Below are 20,170 nucleotides of genomic sequence, written 5' to 3'. Positions count from 1 at the left end.
AACACCAGTACATCATATGTAATAAGGCTAAGAGATCTTTTGTGAAACTTGTATTTCTGTTCTATATGTTAGTGTATTGGGTTACAGTGAAAACAACAACAAAACAAACAAACAAAAAACATCTTTTTATTCTGGGTCACAGATAAAAAGCTTAGGAAACATAGAAAAAGTTGTGCTAATTTATGACCTTCCCAGGAATAAATCAGAATATTTATCCCACATACTCTTACTAACGCAGTGAAAATTTCTTTTCATCATTCTGAAAGGTAGAAAATGGTCTGACATGGTAGTTCTCACGTCCATTTCTCTTAAATAAATGAAGTTCAGGATCTGCTCATCAAATTAAGAGGTATCTGTATTTCCTTAGTGAACTATCTAATTCTATCCTATGTTTCGCTTTGATTTTTAAAAATCAATTTGTAGAAACTCTCTATATTAGGAAAATTAGTGTTATAAATATCATATCAACTGTTATCTGTCTTTTGACTTGGTGACAAAGAAGGGTAAAAATTTAAAGTTCCTCACACTAAAACATATTTAAAAATTCTCCATGTTATACTCTAATGTAGCAGCACTTTCATATCTCCCTTGATGACAAAGAAATATTTTATGGATTAGAGTACCTTCCATGGCACATGTGGTTGAACTGAATTAGAACTAAAGAAGGCTTAAGAAGACTGCTTGAGGAGAAGTGACATCAGCAAGATGGCAGAATAGGAAGCCCTAAACCCTCCTTCCCCCATGAACACACTGACTCAACAATTAACAAATTCTCTTTGTGAGAAATTGAGAAACTAGTTGAGAGGCTCCTGCACTGAGGATGAGCATGAAACCAGACACTCTGAAGCTGATAGGGAAATATGAGATACACTCTCACCAGAATTCTACCCCTGGCACAGAGCTGTACAACTGGGAAGAAAACCACAAGCTCCCAGCCTCTCCCTGGGGAAGGAAAGAGTTAGACCATGTGTCAAACATCCCAACTTTTCCAGGGGTTGCCTAGATGACTGATTTCTGTCTTGCAGTCTTGGAGTGCTGATGGGACCCAGCAAACTCTAGCTACCTGGGAAAGAACACAAATGGTGATTTGGGCTGGTAGTCACCATATCTCCTCCTAATGGGACCTAGCATGTCTTAGCCATCTGAGGGCCAATGAGAACAAAGAAGGTAGATGATGTTGCATGCGACTAGTTGCCAGAACCCCTTCACTTGTCTCAGTAGAGAGTGAACAGCTGGAAAAGCCCCAAATCCCACCTTCTACTTGGGGCAGGAAGGAGTGTAGAGGAGTATCCAATGACCTAACTTTTCTGGGGGCTACCCAAGGAACCTGACTCAGAGCACTAATAGGACCCAGGATACTCTAGATGCTTGGAAGCCACTAGAAAGAAAGTGAGTTGGACTAGCAAGAAGGTTTGAGAGGCCCTGAATCTCTGGCTGGGCTGATTAGTACGGGTCTTCTCCTGTATGAGGCCAGTCCATGAGAGCTGGAAGAGGTAGCTGTTAATCTAATGTGCAGATACAAAGAGAGTCAAGGAAAATGAACACAGAAATATGTTCCAAAGAACGAAATAAATCTCCAGAAACTGGCCTAAATGAAATTGAGATATATGATTTAGCTCACAGAGAATTCAAAATCATCATCATAAAGATGTTCACACCAAGGTCAGGAAAATAATGCACGACAAAGTAATAATTTCATTAAAGAGATATACAATATTAAAAAAGTGCCAAACAGAAATCATGGAGCTGAAGAATACAACTACTGAATTGAAAAATTCTTTAAAGGTGTTCAACAGCAGACTAGATCAAAGGGAAGAAAGAATAAGCAAATTCAAAGACAGGTCATTGAAATTACTATTCAATCAGAAGAGCAAAAAGAATGAAAAACAGTAAAGAAAGTTTAAGGCACTATGGGACAATATACACATTACTAAAGTTCCAAAGGAGAAAGGAGAAAAAGGGTCAGAAAATTTATTAAAAGAAATAATGGCTGAAAACTTCCCAATCTGGAGAAGGAAACAGACATTCAGATCCAGGAAGCCCAAAGTACTCCCAAATAAGATGAATCCAAAGAAATCCACAGTGAGACATATAATCAAACAGCCAAAGTAAAAGAGCAAATTTTGAAAGCAGCAAGAAAAAAGCAACTTATGTACAAGGGAATGTTTATAAGACTAAAGGCAGATTTTCCAACAGAAATCTTGCAGGCAATAAGGGAGTGCAATGATATATTCAAAGTGCTTTTTAAAAACAAACAAACCCTGCCAACCAAGAATACCAAACCTGGCAAAACTGTCCTTCAAAAATGAGGCAAAGATAAAGACAAAAGCCGAGAAAATTCATCACCAGTTGATCTGCCTTAAAAGGAGTGCTAATGGGAATTCTTCAAGTTGAAACAAAAGTACATTAAAAAGCAACATGAGAGCATAAGAAAGTATGAAACTCATTGGTGAAGGAAAATATATAAGGCAGGCATGGTGGCTCATGCCTGCAGTCCAGGCACTTTGGGAGGCCAAGGTGGGCAGATCACTTGAGCTCAGGAGTTCGAGACCAGCCTGAGCAATATGGCAAAATCCTGTCTCTACGAAAAAAACACAAAAAATTAGCTGGCTGTGGTGGCATGCACCTGCAATCCCAGCTACTTGGGAGGCTGTGGAGCAAGAGGATTGGTTGAGCCTATGAAGCTGAGACTGCAGTGAGCCATGTTTGTGCCACTGCACTCCAGCCTAGGTGACAGAGCAAGACCTCATCTCCAGAAAAAAAAAAAAGAAAGAAAAGAAAAATATATATAAACAAACAAAGAGTAATGAATCGCTTATGATTCACTTATGAAGAGTACTGTATCACTTATGGCAGTGAATAAATCACTTAAAAAAAAAGATATTGGCTGGGCACAATGGCTCATGCCTGTAATTCCAACACTTCCAGAAGCTGAACTAGATAGATCGCTTCAGCCCAGGAGTTTGAGGCAAGACTGGGCAACATGGCAAAACCATTTCTCTATAAAAAAATACAAAAATTAGCCAGGTGTGATGGCACATGTTTATAGTTTCAGCTACTTGGGAGGCTGAGGCAGGAGGTCAAGGCTGCAGTGAGCTGTGATCATGCCCCTGCACTCCAGCTTGGGTGACAGAGTGAGACCCTGTCTTAAATTTTTTTTTTTCATTTTTTTAAGCATGGTTTTAGGTTCACAGCAAAACTGAGAGGAAAGTACAGAGATTTCCCATAAGCCCCTTGATCTCACACAATGCACAGCCTCTCTCATTATCAATATTCAACATCAGAGTGGCATATTTGTTACAAATGAATTAATCACTTTTAATTTTTGCATATAAGTCAAAAAATAAATGCATTAAAAATAACTATAACTAAAAAGTATATTAACGAATATGTACTATAGGTAGATATAAATGGTGAAATCAGAAACAGAGTGTATGTGTGTGGGGAGAAGTAAAACTGTAGAGTTTCTGTGTATGTGGATTGAGCTTAAATAGACTGTTATATCTATGAGATATTTATGTAGGTCCCATGGTAATTATAAACAAAATACATATAGAAGTTATACCAAAAAAGAAAAAAAAATTTAGTATATTAATATTAACAAAATAAAGCACAAAGAAACACAGCAGGAGATAAAAAGAGGGACCAAAGAACTATAGGACAACAGAAAATAATAAAATGGCAACAGTAAATCCTTTCCTCTCAATAATTACTTAAAATATAAATAGATTAAACTATCCAATCAAAAGACAGAGTAGCTAAGTGGATTAAAAAACAAGATCCAATGATATACTGTCTACAAGAGATGCACTTTAGATTTAACAACACATTTAGGCAGGAAGTGAAGGAATAAAAAAAGATATTCCATACAAATGGTAATAAAAAGAGTAAGAGTGGCTATACCATATCAAACAAAATAGACTTTAAGTCAAAACTTGTCACAAGAGACACAGACATTATGTAATGATAAAAGAATATGCCAGGAAGATAGGAAGATACAACAATTATAAACATACATGCACCCTGCATCATATTACCTAAATATATAAAGCAAGTATTAATAGATCTGAAGAGAGAGAGAGAAAGCAATACAAAGACAGTAGGAACTTTCAATACACAACTTTTCAATAGTGAATACAACATGTTGGGCACAGTGGCTCATGCCTGTAATCCCAGAAACTCAGAAGGCTGAGATGGGAGGATCACTTGGGAAGAAAGCAGCCAGGATTTTGAGACCAACCTAGGCAACACAGCAAGACCCTATCCCTACCAAGAAAAAAAAAAAAAAGCCAGTGATGGTGGCACATGCCTGTAGTTCCAGCTACTTGGAAGGCAGAAGGATCACTAAGCCCAGGAGTCTGAGGCTGTAGTGAGCTATGATTGTGCTACTGAACTCCAATCTAGGAGACAAAGTGAGACTCCATCTCCTAACTAAATAAATAAATAAGTAAATAAGAATAATGAATACATCCGACAGAAAATCAATGAAGAAATACTGGACTTCAAAAACACTATAGACCAAATGGACCTAACATACCTATACAGAACATCCCAACCAACAGGGGCAGAATATACATTCTTCTTAAGCACACACAAAATGTTCTCCAGAATATATCATGTTCAGTCACAAAATAAGTCTTAACAAAATTAACACAACTGAAATCACACCAAGCATCTTTTCTGAACACAATGGAATAAAAGTAGAAATCAACAGAAGAAAGACTAGAAAATACACAAATTGTAGAAATTAACACACTTTTGAACAACCAATGGGTCAAAGAAAAAAATCAAAGGATAAACAAGAAGATATCTTGAAACAAACAAAAACAACAATATAATATACCAAAACTTATGGGATGCAGCAAAAGCAGAACTAAGAGGAAAGTTTACAGCGATAAATGCCTACATTAAAAACAAAACGATCTGAAAAAAACTTTACGTTATACCACAAGGAACTAAAAAAAGAAGAAACTAAGCTTGAAGTTAGCAAACCAAGGAAAAAAAAAAGATTAGAGCAGAAATAAGTAAAGGATAGAAAAACAGTTTTTTAAAATTAACAAAACTGAGTTGCTTTTTTGAAAAGATAAACAAAATTGACAATCTTTTATACTAAGAAAAAAAGCAGAGAAGATGCAAATAAATATTATACAATCCAAAATGAAAGAGGAGGCATTACAATAGACGACACAAATTAAAATGATCATAAGGGACTGTTATAAACAATTACAAGCCAATAAACAAGGTAACCTAGAAGAAATGGAGAAATTCCTAGACATAACCTATTAAGGTTGAATCATGAAGAAATAGAAAATCTGAACAGACTGATAATGTGTAGGAGATTGAGCTGTAATAAAAAGTCTCCCATCAAAGAAAAGTCCAGGACTGATAGCTTCATTACTGAATTCTACTGATGGCTTCAATATTGAATTCTGCTGATGGCTTCATTACTGAATTCTGCTAGGTAAAGGAAAGACCTAATACCAATCCTTCTCACACCCTTCCAAAAAACTGAAGAGGAGGGAATATTTCCCTCATTTTACAAGGCCAGCATTACTTTGACACCAAAGCCACATAAGAATACTACAAGAAAAGAAAAATTATAGGCCAATATCCCTGATGAACATAGATGTTAAAATCCTCAACAAAGCACTGGCACACTGAATTCAACAGTACATTATAAAGATAATTCACCATCAACTAGTGGTATTTATTCCTAGGATAAAAGGATGATTTAACATATGTGAATCAATTAATGCGACCCACATGATTAACAGCATAGATAGAAGTCAAATAAATGATTTTCTCAGTAAATGCAGAAACAGTATTTGACAGGATTCAATTGCTTTTCATGACTGAAAACTCTCAACAAGTTAGGAATAGAAGTAAATTATCTCAACATAATAGAGGCCACAAACCCACTGTTAGAATCATACTCAAGGTTTACCCTGAAAACTTTTAAGTTAATATCAGGAACAAGACAAGGATGCTCATTCTCTCCACTTCCATTCAACATAGTCCTGGAAGTCCTAACCAGAACAATTAGGTATGAAGAAGAAATAATAAGGCATCCAAACTGTAAAGGAAGAAGTAAAATTGTCCCTGCTTGCAGATAACATAATCTTATATATAGCAAACTCTAAACACTTCACCAAAAAACTGTTAAAACAAATTCAGTAAAGATGAAAGATACAAAATGAACATATAATAATCAGTTGCATTTCAACTAACAACATTAACGATTGAAAAGGAAATTAGAAAAACAATCCCATTTACAATAGCACCAGAGTAAAATACTTAAGAATAAACTTATCTAAGAAGGTGAAAGACTTGTATGCTAAAAACTACAAAACATTGGTGGAAGAAATTAAAGAAGGCACAGCTGGGCACAGTGGCTTGTGCCTGTAATCCCAGCTACTTGGGAGGCTGAGGCAGGAGGATCACTTGAGACCAGGAGTTCAAAGTTGCAGTGAGCTATGATCATGCCACTGCATTCCAGCCTGGGCAACAGAGCAAGACCCTGTCTCATAAATAAACAGATAGACAGATAGAAATTTTAAAAAGAAATTAAAGAAGACAAACAGAAAGACATCCAGTATTCATGGATTGGAAGACTTAAGGTTGCTAAAAAGTCCATACTACACAAAGTGACCTATGGATACAATGCAATCTCTATCAAAATCTTGATTGCATTTTTTATAGAAATAGAAAACACAATTCTAAAATTCATATGGAACCACAAAATACTCTGAATAGCCAAATTAATCTTAAGAAAGAAGGAAAAAGTTGCAGTGACTTTGATTTTCTGATTTCAAAATATATAACAAAGCTGTAGTAACTAAAACAGTGTGATACTGGCCTAAAGACAGACATAGAGATCAATGGAACAGAATAGAGAGCCCAGAAATACATTCACATACATACAACTGCTCTTTAGTAAAGGTGCCAAGAATACACAATGGGTCAGGAAAGTCTCTTCAACAAATGGTGCTGGGAAAACTGGATATCCATAAGCAAAAGAATACAATTTGAGCCTTATCGTACAACATACCCAAACATCAACTCAAAATGGATTTAAGACTTCAACCTAAGACCTGAAACTCTAAAACTCCTAGAAGAAAACACAGGGGAAAGCTTCATGACATTTGTCTTGGTAATGATTTCACAGATATGATACCAAAAGGACAAGCAACAAAAGCAAACACAAACGAGTGAAACTATATCAAATTAAAAAGCCTCCATACAGCAAAGAAAACAAGACATTGAAAAAATCTACAGAATGGGGAAAAATACTGCAAACCATACATGTCATAAGGGGCTAATTCCAAAATATATAAGAAACTCCTATAATTTAATAGCAAAAATCTGATAACACAACTAAAAATTGGCTGAAGACTTGAATATACATTTCTCCAAAGATGACACACAAATGGCCAACAGGTATATGAAAAGATGTTCTGTGTCATTAATCATCAGGGAAATGCAAATTAAAACCACAAGAGATGTCATGGCACATCTGTTTGGATGGCTATGATCAAAAAAATAAAAGATAACAAGTCTTGGTAAGGATGTGGAGAATAGGGAGCACTTGTACACCACTGGCAGGAATGCAAAATGGTGCAGCCGCTATGTAGAACAGTATGTAGGTTCCTCAAAAAATTAAAAATAGAACTACCATATGATCCAAAAATCCTACTTCTGGGTATTTGTGTTAACCTGTTTGCACTGCTAGGAAAGGAATACTGCAGGCTGAGTAATTTATAAGGAAAAGAGGTTTATTAGCTCATGGTCCTGCAGGCTGTACAAGCATGGCACCCACATCTGTTCAGCTTCTTGTGAGGGCCTCAGGAAGCTTACAATCATGGTGGAAGGTAACGGGGGAGCAGGCACATTACATGGTGAGAGAGGGAGCAAGAGACAGAGTGGGGAGATTCCAGGCTCCTTTTTAAACAACCAGATCTCATGTGAACTACTAGAGAACTCACTCATCACCATGGGGATGGCACCAAACCATTCATAAGGGATCCGCTCCCATGACCCAAATCCCTCCCACCAGGCCCCACCTCCAACATTGGAGATTACATTTCAACATGAGACTTGGAGAGGACAAACATCCAAAGCACATCAGCATTCATTCAAAAGAATTGAAATCAGGATCCCAAAGAAATATTAGCACTACCATGTTCACTGCAGCACTATTTACAATAGCCAACATGTGGAAGCAACCTAAATGTCCACCAATAGACAAGTGGATAAAGAAAATGTGGTGTACATAGAGCAGAACATTATTCATTCTTTAAAAAGAAGGAAATTCTGTAATATGTGACCACATGGATGAATGCTGAGGACATTATCCTAAGTGAAATAGGTCAGTCACAGAAAAGGCAAATACTGTATGATTCCATTACAAGTCAAACTCATAGAATCAGAGAATGGAATGGTGGTTGCCAGGAGCTGGGGAAGGAGAAAATGGGGAGTTGCTATCATTGGGCATTAAGTTTCAGTTACGAAAGATGAGAGATCTGCTGTTCAACTGTGTGCCTATAATTGACAATACTGTATTGTACACTTAAAAATTTGTTAAGAGCATAGATACCATGTTAAGTATTCTTTCCAAAATACAATAAGGATGAATAATATATAGAAAGTAATACTAATGAACTAGAATTGCCAGATAGAATTCATATATAAAATAAATTACTTCCCACAGGTAAAAGTCACATTAAGAAGAAATGGTCATAAGTAATGCTTTGTGAGATATGCAAACACACAAGAAATTTTTTAAAATGCAATTCATTTTTAAAGTTAGTATCAAATGTGTAAAAATGTAACAATTTGGAACTATTTTTAAAAATAACACTATTAATATTGCATGTACATATTATAAGATTTTCTAAAAGGCCAATCTGGGGTTATTGCTAAAAAAAGACTGCTTGCTCTTTCTGGGTAACATACTTCGAATTTTGAGTAAATTAAAATACTCTGTTTTCCATCAATAAAGCTAAACATATTTTACTTATACAATAAAATATGACAAATATGTTAAATTAGTGTTTCTTAAAACCTGATTATCCACAAAGAAAGACAAATTTTGAGAATAATCACCATGATGCCAGAGGCTATTGATCAGACTGGATGTTTGGCTGTTCTGATGTTTATCTTTTTATCTGTCTTGAAAGAAAATGTCAAGTATTCACCACAAAGCTTACAAGGACCTAATTAGAGCTATAAAATCAAAATAAAAGAGTATAGCATTGGGAGAGGCATAGTTTGATGGGCTTATTCTTCAATTAAAATCACATACCTACCGCTTGTTAAAAAAAAAAAAATCAAACTCGTTAACAAGATACTCAGCTAAAATCCCTCCCAATCTATCTTTAGCCCGTCCCCAGACTCATCTTCTCTCATCCCAGTTACAGCAGAATACTGACACTGCCTAGTCTCCAGATCCCTGGTCACATTTTTAGTCTTTCAGGAATGCCCTAACCTACTTATTTTAAAATTGTCCTCTAACCAGGTTCATTTCAAATTAATTCTCTTATTATTCCAGTCAGATTTAACCTGTGTGATCCTATGTATACACCTGAATTCTAAGTTATACAATTCACTTACTTACCTATTTGACAATATATACTGAGTGCTAACATGTGCTAGGCACTGTTCTAAGGCTGAGGCTACAATGGTAAAGATTTGACATGTAACTTAATGCTTGTACTCATCATAGTCTAACCTGTATTTTACTTAGTTATTTAAATGCCTATTTTTCCACCAATTTGTGAGTTTCTTGAAGTCAAGTCCCACGCATTAAAAAAAAAAATCTTTGCTTACATGGAGCACTTATCATATTATATTTAGAATAGTAGCAATTGGTTTTAAGACTAGGTTTTGTCTTTTACTGTCTTGGGAACTTGAACAAGGCACTTAACTCTTTGATTCTCTTTTCTCATATGTGAAGTAGGGACAACGGTACCTGTCTTATGCTAAATTTCACAAAAAAAGTATTTTGTGGAGCTCTATAAGTCTAAAAAAATCCACTAAATATTGGTACTGAGTGGATAAAGAAAATGTGGTACATATACACCATGCAATACTACTGAGCCATAAAAAGGAATGAAATAATGTCTTTTGCTGCAACTTGGATGGAGCTGGAGGCCATTATTCTAAATAATTCAGGAATGGAAAACCAAATACTGAATATATTCCATTCACTTATAAGTGGGAGCTAAGCCACGAGAATGCAAAAACATACACAATGAAAAAATGGACTTTGGGGATTTAGGGAGGGGAGAAGGCTGGAAAATGTGTGAAGGATAGAAGACTATATATTGGGTACAGTGTACATTGTTCAGGTGATGGGTACAACAAAATCTCAAGACTTCACCACTAAAGAACTCATCCATGTAACCAAAAACTGCAATGTATCCCAAAAGCTATTGAAAAAAAATAATTAAAAAAAAAATACTGGTACTACTACTACATTAGTAAATGAACCTGACTCTTTTATCGAACAGAACTATAGCTGGGCCAATAATTTGTTAACTATTCACTGACCAACAAACTAATGTAAAACAGTAAGCAACAATACAACACAGTCCTTCATTAGCTAAAACACAGATTTACATTTACTTTTTTTTTTTTTTTTGAGACAGTTTTATTCTTGTTGCCTAGGCTGGAGTGCAATGGCACGATCCCAGCTTACTGCGACCTCTGCCTCCTGGGTTCAAGCGATTCTCCTGCCTCAGCCTCCCGAGTAGCTGGGATTACAGGCATGCACCACCAGGCCCAGCTAATTTTTTGTATTTTTAGTAGATTCGGGGTTTCACCATGTTGGCCAAGGTGGTCTCGAACTCCAGACCTCAGGTGATCCACCCACCTCATCCTCCCAAAGTGCTGGGATTACAGGCGCGAGCCACCGTGCCCGGCCTTACATTTACTTTTTGTAGTGGTATCTCACCAGCTGATATCCTACACTTACTTTCTCTGTTAGATTTTGACATATCTTCTATGTAACCCAGTCTGATGTTATCCTTCAGGGTTCATGGGACTACTAGGAGGTATTTATATATCCAAAGGAGGTCCATGAATAATGTCATTTTGATTACCGTTGTTTTATTATAATGTTGATGAGGGAAAAAAGGATTCCTGGCCAGGCCATTGTCTGTGTGGAGTTTGCATGTTTTCCCCATGTCTGCATGGGTTTTCTCTGGACATTCCAGTTTCCTCCCACATTCCAAAGATGTGCACATTTAGTGAACTGGCATCTCTACAATGTCCCAGTATAAGTGAGTGTTCTGTGCTGTGACTGCACCCTGCACTGGAATGGTATCCTGTCCAGGGTTGGTTCCAACCTTGGGTCCTTAGCTGCAAGGACGGCTCCAGCCACCCACAAATGAAACCAGAAAAAGCATGTTGGAAAATGAATGAATAAAGAAATTATTGTAAAGTAAAAATTCATAAAGTATATGGTGACCATACAAACATATGACAATAAGCGATGCAGTATAAAAACACTCCGTGAGCCTGCCATATTTGCGATTGCTTTGGAACTGCATGTGGTAGGAGGTGCTCTTTACAATTTTTGCTTTGCAAACATTTATTCCTTGATTTAACTCACCATTGCTACTACTGCCACTCACAGATTCACCAAAAACTGGGTACTTACCTTGTTTTTATTAATATTTCTGAAATGTATGTATAGCTCACATTTATTTCAATATTCAATATAAGAAGTGTCTTGGGTCTCTACTAGAAAGCTGATGATCTTTTTGTGACCAGAAATATGCCATAGGAACTTAATTCTTGTTCATATCCATTAGTCTACAGTAAAATTAGTTTTGCTATACATTGTTTTGCTTAACGTCAAATTAGATTCCAAGATTCTAAGATTCCAAGGACCCATCAATGACATCAGTGCAGACTTATTGTATAAAGACATTTGTTACAGGGAGTTGACCTCACACAACTGTAGGAGCTGCTTAAACAGCCTTTGTATCTGATGGTGTAGTTTGAATTCCACAGGGCAGGCAGATGAGCAGAGAAAAGATGGATGTAATGTTGGGGAGAGTGAGAACAAAGTGACACCAAGAGAATCAGCTGGAATTGACAAAGATGGGCTCATGTCAGTCTTACTGCCTCCAATCTGGACGCTATGGGTATCTAGCAGGAGATGCTGGTGCCTTTCATTATGGAGCTAGACATATACCTGCCCTGGAATAAGAGAAGCTGAAGGAGGATACAGAGCAAGGAAGAACACTTACAGATCTGGCTGCCGTGAGCCAGTAAATAACTTTCCTAGTGTAAATGAACATTGCAGTAGTGTTCCAATCTTCCTAGTGTAAAAGCCAAAAACAGCTGCTGTTTCACTCCTGTCCTCCAAATTTCACACAAAATTGTCTCTTTTGGCCACTCTAACTAGAAACATACAAGAAGGAAATTCTGTGAAATGTAGTTGACCCTAGTCAAATTAACATGTTACAGAGTCAACATCTTGTCAACCTGGCAACTATATACATCTCTTAAAACCATACTTAGGGGGTGGAGCCAAGATGGCCGAATAGGAACAGCTCCGGTCTACAGCTCCCAGTGTGAGAGTCGCAGAAGACAGGTGATTTCTGCATTTCCATCTGAGGTACCGGGTTCATCTCACTAGGGAGTGCCAGAGAGTGGCTGCAGGACAGTGGGTGCGGCGCACCATGCACGAGCCGAAGCCGGGCGAGGCATTGCCTCACTCGGGAAGTGCAAGGGGTAAGGGAGTTCCCTTTCCTAGTCAAAAAAAGGGGTGACAGATGGCACCTGGAAAATCGGGTCACTCCCACCCTAATACTGCACTTTTCCAATGGGCTTAAAAAATGGCTCACCAGGAGATTATATCCCATACCTGGCTCGGAGGGTCCTACGCCCATGGAGTCTCGCTGATTGCTAGCACAGCAGTCTGAGATCAAACTGCAAGGCGGCAGCGAGGCTGGGGGAGGGGCGCCTGCCATTGCCCATACTTGATTAGGTAAACAAAGCAGCAGGGAAGCTGGAACTGGGTGGAGCCCACCACACCTCAAGGAGGCCTTCCTGCCTCTGTAGCTCCACCTCTGGGGGCAGGGCACAGACAAACAAAAAGACAGCAGTAACCTCTGCAGACTTAAATGTCCCTGTCTGACAGCTTTGAAGAATTCTCCCAGCATGCAGCTGGAGATCTGAGAACGGGCGGACTGCCTCCTCAAGTGGGTCCCTGACCCCCGAGCAGCCTAACTGGGAGGCACCCCCAAGCAGGGGCAGACTGACACCTCACATGGCCGGGTACTCCTCTGAGACAAAACTCCTGTGAGCAGCCTAACTGGGAGGCACCCCCCCAGTAGGGGCAGACTGACACCTCACACGGCCGGGTGTTCCTCTGAGACAAAACTTCCAGAGGAACAATCAGGCAGCAGCATTTGCAGTTCACCAATACCTGCTGTTATACAGCCACTGCTGTTCTGCAGCCACCGCTGCTGATACCCAGGCAAACAGCGTCTGGAGTGGACCTCTAGCAAACTCCAACAGACTTGCAGCTCAGGGTCCTGTCTGTTAGAAGGAAAACTAACAAATGCAAAGGACAGCCACACCAAAAACCCACTGTACGTCACCATCACCAAAGACCAAAAGTAGATAAAACCACAAAGATGGGGAAAAAACAGAGCAGAAAAACTGGAAACTCTAAAAAGTAGAGCGCCTCTCCTCCTCCAAAGGAACGCAGCTCCTCACCAGCAACAGAACAAAGCTGGATGGAGAATGACTTTGACGAGTTGAGAGAAGAAGGCTTCAGATGATCAAACTACTCTGAGCTACAGGAAGAAATTTAAACCAATGGCAAAGAAGTTAAAAACTTTGAAAAAAAATTAGACGAATGGATACCTAGAATAACCAATACAGAGAAGTCCTTAAAGGAGCTGATGGAGCTGAAAGCCAAGGCTCGAGAACTATGTGAAGAATGCAGAAGCCTCAGGAACCGATGCAATCAACTGGAAGAAAGGGTATCAGTGATGGCAGACGAAATGAATGAAATGAAGTGAGAAGGGAAGTTTAGAGAAAAAAGAATAAAAAGAAATGAACAAAGCCTCCAAGAAATATGGGACTATGTGAAAAGACCAAATCTACATCTGACTAGTGTACCTGAAAGTGATGGGGAAAATGGAACCAAGTTGGAAAACACTCTGCAGGATATTATCCAGGAGAACTTCCCCAATCTAGCAAGGCAGGCCAACATTCAGATTCAGGAAATACAGAGAACGCCGCAAAGATACTCCTTGAGAAGAGCAACTCCAAGACACATAATTGTCAGATTCACCAAAGTTGAAATGAAGGAAAAAATTTTAAGGGCAGCCAGAGAGAAAGGTTGGGTTAACTACAAAGGGAAGCCCATCAGACTAACAGTGGATCTCTCGGCAGAAACTCTACAAGCCAGAAGAGAGTGGGGGCCAATATTCAACATTCTTAAAGAAAAGAATTTTCAACCCAGAATTTCATATCCAGCCAAACTAAGCTTCATAAGTGAAGGAGAAATAAAATCCTTTACAGACAAGCAACTGCTGAGAGATTTTGTCACCACCAGGCCTGCCCTAAAAGAGCTCCTGAAGGAAGCATTAAACATGGAAAGGAACAACTGGTACCAGCCACTGCAAAAACATGCCAAAATGTAAAGACCATCAAGGCTAGGAAACATCAACTAATGAGCAAAATAACCAGCTAACATCATAATGACAAGACCAAACTCTCACATAACAATATTAACTTTAAATGTAAACGGGCTAAATGCTCCAATTAAAAGACACAGACTGGCAAATTGGATAAGGAGTCAAGACCCATCAGTGTGCTGTATTCTGGAAACCCATCTCACGTGCAGAGACAAACATAGTCTCAAAATAAAGGGATGGAGGAAGATCTACCAAGCAAATGGAAAACAAAAAAAGGCAGGGGTTGCAATCCTAGTCTCTGATAAAACAGACTTTACACCAACAAAGATCAAAAGAGACAAAGAAGGCCATTACATAATGGTAAAGGGATCAATTCAACAAGAAGAGCTAACTATCCCAAATATATATGCACCCCATACAGGAGCACACAGATTCATAAAGCAAGTCCTGAGTGACCTACAAAGAGACTTAGACTCCCACACAATAATAATGGGAGACTTTAATACCCCACTGTCAACATTAGACAGATCAACGAGACAGAAAGTTAACAAGGATATCCAGGAATTGAACTCAGCTCTGCACCAAGCGGACCTAATAGACATCTACAGAACTCTCCACCCCAAATCAACAGAATATACATTCTTGTCAGCACCACACCACACCTATTCCAAAATTGACCACATAGTTGGAAGTAAAGCTCTCCTCAGCAAATGTAAAAGAACAGAAATTATAACAGACTGTCTCTCAGACCACAGTGCAATCAAACTAGAACTCAGGATTAAGAAACTCACTCAAAACCGCTCAACTACATGGAAACTGAACAACCTGCTCCTGAATGACTACTGGGTACATAACCAAATGAAGGCAGAAATAAAGATGTTCTTTGAAACCAACGAGAACAAAGACACAACATACCAGAATCTCTGGGACACATTCAAAGCAGTGTGTAGAGGGAAATTTATAGCACTAAATGCCCACAAGAGAAAGCAGGAAAGATCCAAAATTGACACCCTAACATCACAATTAAAAGAACTAGAAAAGCAAGAGCAAACACATTCAAAAGCTAGCAGAAGGCAAGAAATAACTAAAATCAGAGCTGAACTGAAGGAAATAGAGACACAAAAAACCCTTCAAAAAATTAATGAATCCAGGAACTGGTTTTTTGAAAAGATCAACAAAACTGATAGACCGCTAGCAAGACTAATAAAGAAGAAAACAGAAAAGAATCAAATAGACACAATAAAAAATGATAAAGGGGATATCACCACCAATTCCACAGAAATACAAACTACCATCAGAGAACACTACAAACACCTCTATGCAAATAAACTAGAAAATCTAGAAGAAATGGATAAATTCCTCGACAAATACACCCTCCCAAGACTAAACCAGGAAGAAGTTGAATCTCTGAATAGACCAATAACAGGCTCCGAAATTGTGGCAATAATCAATAGCTTACCAACCAAAAAAAGTCCAGGAGCAGATGGATTCATAGCCCAACTCTACCAGAGGGACAAGGAAGAGCTGGTACCATTCCTTCTGAAACTATTCCAATCAACAGAAAAAGAGGGAATCCTCCCTAACTCATTTTATGAGCCCAGCATCATCCTGATACCAAAGCTGGGCAGAGACACAACCAAAAAAGAGAATTTTAGACCAATATCCTTGATGAACATTGATGCAAAAATCCTCAATAAAATACTGGCAAACCGAATCCAGCAGCACATCAAAAAGCTTATCCACCATGATCAAATGGGCTCCATCCCTGGGATGCAAGGCTGGTTCAACATACGCAAATCAATAAACGTAATCCAGCATATAAACAGAACCAAAGACAAAAACCACATGATTATCTCAATAGATGCAGAAAAGGCCTTTGACAAAATTCAACAACCCTTCATGCTAAAAACTCTCAATAAATTAGGTATTGATGGGACGTATCTCAAAATAATAAGAGCTACCTATGACAAATCCACAGCCAATATCATACTGAATGGACAAAAACCGGAAGCATTCCCTTTGAAAACTGGCACAAAACAGGGATGCCCTCTCTCACCACTTCTATTCAACATAGTATTGGAAGTGCTGGCCAGGACAATTAGGCAGGAGAAGGAAATAAAGGGTATTCAATTAGGAAAAGAGGAAGTCAAATTGTCCCTGTTTGCAGATGACATGATTGTATATCTAGAAAACCCCATTGTCTCAGCCCCAAATCTCCTCAAGCTGATAAGCAACTTCAGCAAAGTCTCAGGATACAAAATCAATGTGCAAAAATCACAAGCATTCTTATACACCAATAACAGACAAACAGAGAGCCAAATCATGAGTGAACTCCCATTCACAATTGCTTCAAAGAGAATAAAATACCTAGGAATCCAACTTATGAGGGATGTGAAGGACCTCTTCAAGGAGAACTACAAACCACTGCTCAATGAAATAAAAGAGGATACAAACAAATGGAAGAACATTCCATGCTCATGGGTTGGAAGAATCAATATCGTGAAAATGGCCATACTGCCCAAGGTAATTTATAGATTCAATGCCATCCCCATCAAGCTACCAATGACTTTCTTCACAGAATTGGAAAAAACTACCCTGAAGTTCATATGGAACCAAAAAAGAGCCCGCATCGCCAAGTCAATCCTAACCCCAAAGAACAAAGCTGGAGGCATCACGCTACCTGACTTCAAACTATACTACAAGGCTACAGTAACCAAAACAGCATGGTACTGGTACCAAAACAGAGACATAGATCAATGGAACAGAACAGAGCCCTCAGAAATAATGCTGCATATCTACAACCATCTGATCTTTGACAAACCTGACAAAAACAAGAAATGGGGAAAGGATTCCCTATTTAATAAATGGTGCTGGGAAAACTGGCTAGCCATATGTAGAAAGCTGAAACTGGATCCCTTCCTTACACCTTATACAAAAATTAATTCAAGATGGATTAAAGACTTACATGTTAGACCTAAAACCATAAAAACCCTAGAAGAAAACGTAGGCATTACCATTCAGGACATAGGCATGGGCAAGGACTTCATGTCTAAAGCACCAAAAGCAATGGCAACAAAAGCCAAAATTGACAAATGGGATCTAATTAAACTAAAGAGCTTCTGCACAGCAAAAGAAACTACCATCAGGGTGAACCGGCAACCTACAAAATGGGAGAAAATTTTTGCAACCTACTCATCTGACAAAGGGCTAATATCCAGAATCTACAATGAACTCAAACAAATTTACAAGAAAAAAACGAACAACCCCATCAAAAAGTGGGCAAAGGATATGAACAGACACTTCTCAAAAGAAGACATTTATGCAACCAAAAAACACATGAAAAAATGCTCATCATCACTGGCCATCAGAGAAATGCAAATCAAAACCACAATGAGATACCATCTCACACCAGTTAGAATGACCATCATGAAAAAGTCAGAAAACAACAGGTGCTGGAGAGGATGTGAAGAAATAGGAACACTTTTACACAGTTGGCGGGACCGTAAACTAGTTCAACCATTGTGGAAGTCAGTGTGGCGATTCTTCAGGGATCTAGAACTAGAAATACCATTTGACCCAGCCATCTCATTACTGGGTATATACCCAGAGGATTATAAATCATGCTGCTATAAAGACACATGCACACGTATGTTTATTGTGGCACTATTCACAATAGCAAAGACTTGGAACCAATCCAAATGTCCAACAACGATAGACTGGATTAAGAAAATGTGGCACATACACACCATGGAATACTATGCAGCCATAAAAAATGATGAGTTCACGTCCTTTGTAGGGACATGGATGAAACTGGAAAACATCATTCTCAGTAAACTATCTCAAGGACAAAAAACCAAACACCGCATGTTCTCACTCATAGGTGGGAATTGAACAATGAGAACACATGAACACAGGAAGGGGAACATCACACTCCGGGGACTGCTGTGGGGTGGGGGGAGGGGGGACGGATAGCATTTGGAGATATACCTAATGCTAAATGACGAGTTAATGGGTGCAGCACACCAACATGGCACATGTATACATATGTAACACACCTGCACATTGTGCACATGTACCCTAAACTTAAAGTATAATAATAAAAAAAAACTTAGTTCCCAAATGGAGAAAGTAACAGTCATGCTTCCATCTAACATGATACAACTATCCCTCCACACAGCAAACATGCTAACCCTTTTCTTCTAAAAGAGGGGATATGAGTTCCTTTTTTTGTTTTTAGGAGATGTTAATTCTTCAATCTGATTCAGTTTTCTTTGATATCTGTACCTTAAATATGTAGATACAAGTTAACTATTATTATCTTATCTTAGATGATGGGGAATGAGACAGTAGGAGGAAAACAAAAATATTTGATTAATATATATACAAACAAATTAAGAAGGAATATGAACGTTTATATCAGAACTACTGCAGTGTTCACTTCTGTAACTCCTCATGTAGCTGTAACTGTTATTTTTACATACCTTTTTCTACTAAACACTGCATATTCCCTTTGCCCTCAGCAAGGACTTCACTGTTCATAGTTTCTTATTTGGAAGAGTAGCCCAAACTTTATTCCTGAAAAATCATCAGCACTGCCCAAATTGGGTTCTTACAGCTTTCTATTGATTTTACTCATAGAACCTGAGAGTACTGCATTCCAGATGGACTCTACATTATCCACATTGTATAGCTGCAACTCAATTTCCTCTTGATAGACTCAATCTATCAATAATTCCCCTTCTTTGCCTGTGGGTTTACAGTGGCTACAGGAAGGCAGTCTCAACTTCCAGTTCAAGAGAATCATTATTTGTGTCCCCATATGGAAACATTCTTCTTTTGGGGATTAACACTTATAAATCAGCAGAGCCTAAAGTTGTGAGGAAAGGAAGCAAAAATTTTGCTACTGAATCACTAGGAGTAATAGGTGCCACACCTATTTCCAAACTTTGGTTTTTAGGCCTGTGAATCCTGGCTAGAGGAGAAATAGCAGCATAAATCAAAATCTGATTTACAGCATGTATTGCATCCTAGAGGATACTGCCCCCAGCCCCACAGGGCACTGCCACCTAGCTGGCACTGTAACTGAGTCTTCAAAGGCCTTTCCTCAATACTATCAAACCAGCTGCTTCAGGATGATTGGGATCTTTCTAAGACCAGTGAATTCCATGAGCAAGGCCCAATTTCTATACTTTATTAGCTGGTAAGTGAGTACCTTATTCAGAAGTGATGCTGTGTGGAATATCATGATAATGGATAAGGCATTCTGTAAGTTCATGGATGGTGGTTTTGGCAGAAACATTATGAGCAAGGGAGGCAAATCACTATTCAGAGCAAATGTTTTTTTCAGTGAGAACAAAGCACTGCCTTTTACAGGATGGAAGTGATCCGATGTAATCAACCTGCCACCAGGTAGATGGCTGATTCCCTTGAAGAATGGTACCATTGAGAAGTTCAGTGTTGTACCCAGATCCACCTGGGTGAGTGGGTCAATATTGCTGAGCCAACGCATA

General features: G+C 38.5%; 1 protein-coding gene across 3 annotated transcripts in view; it reads right to left on the bottom strand.

Annotated features, from left to right (window-relative positions):
• BTBD8 (BTB domain containing 8) overlaps nucleotides 1-20,170 on the bottom strand; it is a 118,022-nt gene that overhangs the window by 23,599 nt on the left and 74,253 nt on the right. The window lies entirely within an intron of this gene.

The sequence above is a fragment of the Symphalangus syndactylus genome, chromosome 12 (assembly GCF_028878055.3).
Source record: "Symphalangus syndactylus isolate Jambi chromosome 12, NHGRI_mSymSyn1-v2.1_pri, whole genome shotgun sequence".
NCBI lineage: Eukaryota > Metazoa > Chordata > Mammalia > Primates > Hylobatidae > Symphalangus > Symphalangus syndactylus.
Note: the sequence above shows the minus strand (reverse complement) of the source record. Positions and strands in the feature narration are given on the sequence as shown.